A 3,952-nucleotide genomic window follows, 5' to 3' on the forward strand; every position below is an offset into this window, starting at 1 on the left:
AATCTCTGTGCTATTAATCGATAGTATTAAATGCATTAATTTTGCCCTAATATGATTGGTGGGCGACTCATTTAGCCATAACTTATGAACATCTTGGATGTATTGGCACTAAAATAAGATGTCATTCTATTTTGAGAGCCAATCAGATGTCTAACTGCTATGAACATATTCTGCAAACATATTACTCAGATGGCACCATCCTGTCAAAGTGGGTGGTTCTTGGCCAAAAAAAAGCTGTAAAGTAGACCCTACTTCATGCCGAAGATCAGATTTATCCAATCCAAAATTTCACGTAAACCTGACAAATTGTGGTCAGTTGCTCTACATGTCAATCAGACATCTACTTCCTGTCTTAGTGGGCGTTTCCTGGCTAGAATGAGCTACAGTGTGGACCAGACTTCATGCCAATAGCCAAAAGTTTATTATTTGACAGTTTATCAGCTCATAGAGATGCCAGATTTAACTAATGAAGGCTCTCTCTCTCTCACTCTCTCACACACACACACACACACACACACACACCTCTGACAGAGCAGATTGTCTCTCTGTCTCGTTACCTCGCTGTGGGAGTCTCACTGCACCTGTCAGCCCGAGCGCCCGTCAGAGCCACACACAACAATCTGGGTCACTCTGACTGGGCCGAAAAGAAAGAGAACCATCCTTCACCTGTCCGAAACCATTCCGTCTAGCCTCTAACACACACAGACACATAGATTGTTCCAGCCCTAAAGAGCTACACAGTGTCCACCGAGAGCACATAAAACACATTCAGGCTGGATGACTTTTTTCTTTACCGTGTGCTTGAAGGTATGATGATTAATTTGCTGATGGACCTGTTGGTACCAGAGCCCAGTCTGAATTTCTAATTATATTGAACTTGACAAATCTAAAGAAGAAGAAGATGAAGAAGACATGACGTGAACAATCTTTGCAATAACACCGTATTCTTTCATTACTCTCATAGTTCTGTGTCTATAGAGAATCAGTTACTGGCCAAGATACTTCTAAGTCTTGGTTCGGATACATACATTCACTGACCACCAACAGAGAGAGACAGACTGACCATAGCATGGGCTATTCGGTAGATGAGTTGGAGTAAAAGGAGTAGAAACCACAAAGATATGCTGCACATGTGCAATACTCATAGGAATACACCAAATGTTTACAACTTGATATATCAAGCATGGGGTCAGATAATTGAAACAAGTGGGTAAAATGGCAATTAAAGGATCGTTCAGGGTTTAATACAAGTTGAGCTCAACCGACGGCATGTGGCATCATGTAACTTGAATGGGAATAAAGAAGAGTAACACATTACGGAAACTATTAATTATGACTTGTCGGATTCGGTGACCCTACTGTATCTCTATATATGTTCACGTCTGGCTATGGTTAAGAAGGAAGGACAAAAAGAGGATTGTGCAGAAATGAGAAAGGCACTTGGGAGAAGTAGGGATAGGGAACATTTGTGATGTTTGAGATTATGTGTGGTACAATTACATTGGGGGAAGGACTACTAGGGCTGGTGTCTGTCTAGTGTGTTTACAAGGGTTATGAGAGAGGTTTGTGCAGTGTCGTGTGGTAGAATGCCATATGGAACCAGGGGCACCGAGCACACATTAACGGTGCCAGTGGGGTTAGCACAGCCTTAGCCACTGGGTTGGCGCATATGGTCCGAAGGGAGTTTATGCCACACAGAACCAGAAGGACAGAGTACACATTAACGGTGCTAGCACAGACTTAGCCACTGGGCTAGCACTTATAGACACATGGGAGGTTATATGCCGCAGGGTGGGTGTATGGTATAGTATGTGCAGCAGATGTCAGCATGGCATGGGATGCAGGGTAGGATTTCTTCAGGGGTTTCTTCTGGGATTAATGGTGCGATAAATATGTGATGGGTGGCTCCCAGCTGATGTCCACGCTGCTGTGCAGAAGGGTACAAACTACAGGAGTTTGGACATGACTGGGTGAGTATGGTGAATAGAAATAAGAATAGATACATTTATCAGTGTATTTGCAACATAAACCACAAGCAACTATAGTAAACCTTAAACAGAATAAACAAAAACAGTAATAACATACAAACACCTGGACGACAACAACAGCAATAATTTGTTTCATTTCTATAATTGGGTCATTCTTGGGATTCTGTAATATTTCAGTCCATTTTTAAATGGTGGTTCGCTAAAATGAAATGATCCTATTTGGAAGTGTATTAAATTCAGGGTGTCGTCAAGCTCAACAATTCAACCCCGTCACATGAAATTAAGTTGTTAAATCAGTACTTTTCAAAATAAATATTTTAATCCATAAATATGTCGAATTTATTAATTTCATGCATACTATGTGGTCTTCTGTCCTACTCCACATGAGGAACAGTGGCCATTTTGAGCAAAAAAACACAACCCTGTAACATTTCTTCACTGTCAACCTGGGACGGGGTTGAGTTATTCAATACATTTATGGATATTGTAAAAAAAAAAAAATGAAATAGTCAAAATATTATACATTACAAATACTATATATTCACTTGAATGGAACATGGTGTTAGAAATATGTGGGTGCAAGTAGCCCAGTGGTGGGAGAGTTGTGACAGGGTTGAGATGGGAGGGGCAATATTGGATAATTAAAATTGGAACACAATTAAAAATCAATGTATTGTTCGATGCACACACCCTGACATGTTAAGGGAGAGCATTAAAAAGTTAAGTGTTTTTGTAAAAAAAATAAATAAATAAATATATATATAAAAAATATTTGTAGCTCAATCACTCAATCATTGAGAAAATGGTCATAAATGTCATATTTGTGGTTGTTCAATTGGTATGAGGGACACATGAGCAGTAGGTATATGTTTTATAACCAGTATTGTGTAGAATCACACCTGTAGCCTAAACCTTAGAATTTGGTATACGTCATTATACTACAAAGGTGTCAAATGATATTAACTTGTAATATTTAACCAGGAAGAAATAGTACATCGACTGTGTTGTCACACGGCACGTGTTACTTTTCTCAGCGCTGGTCAGGATGTATCAATTACAGCCATTTGTGATTTTTATTAAAGGATTTTAACATACAAACAAACATTAGAAAGTAAGATTTGCTGTCCAGTGTAACAAACAATCCAGCTCCTCTTGAGAAACCGAGCATCGTTTTAAACAAGTGTTGCGCCCCCTGGTGAACAGAAATAAGACTTCAGGCCTGACTCTCCACAAAACGAATTTAAAGGGACAGTTCACCCCAAAATGAAAATTCTCTCTTAATTTACTCACACTCATGCTATCACAGAAACTTATGATTTTCTTTCTTCTGCTGAACACAAACAAAGATTTTTAGAAGAATATCTCAGCTCTGTAGGTGCTCACAGTGCAAGTGAATGGTGATCAAAATGTTGAAGCTCACAAAGCCAGATCCTGTGGTTAAATCCAAATCTTCAGAAGCGTAACCTATCAACTTCAGAATATGATGTGTGGGTGAGAAACAGATTCATATTAAGACCATTTGTACTATAAATCTCCACTTTCACTCTCTTTTTGGCGATTCACATTTCTGTGCATATCGCACCTACTGGGCAGGGAGGAGAATTTATAGTAAAAAAAGTACTTAAATATTGATCTGTTTCTCAGCTTCTGAAGACATGGATTAAGCCACTGGAGTATTATTGATTACTTTTATGCTGCCTATATGTACTTTTTGGAGCTTAAAAATATTGGTACCCATTCACATGCATTGTATGGGTCTAAAAAGCTGAAATATTCATCCAAAAATCTTTGTGTTCAGCTGAAGACAAATATTTCATACACATCTGTGATGGCATGAGTGTGTGTACATGATAAGAGAATTTTCATTTTTGGGTGAACTATCCCTTTAATAGATACGTAGAGAGGAACCACATTACAAACAGCTGAGATTAACAGTCTTTCATATTTTACTGTCAACATTTTCT

Source organism: Xyrauchen texanus, chromosome 49 (genome assembly GCF_025860055.1).
Source record: "Xyrauchen texanus isolate HMW12.3.18 chromosome 49, RBS_HiC_50CHRs, whole genome shotgun sequence".
NCBI lineage: Eukaryota > Metazoa > Chordata > Actinopteri > Cypriniformes > Catostomidae > Xyrauchen > Xyrauchen texanus.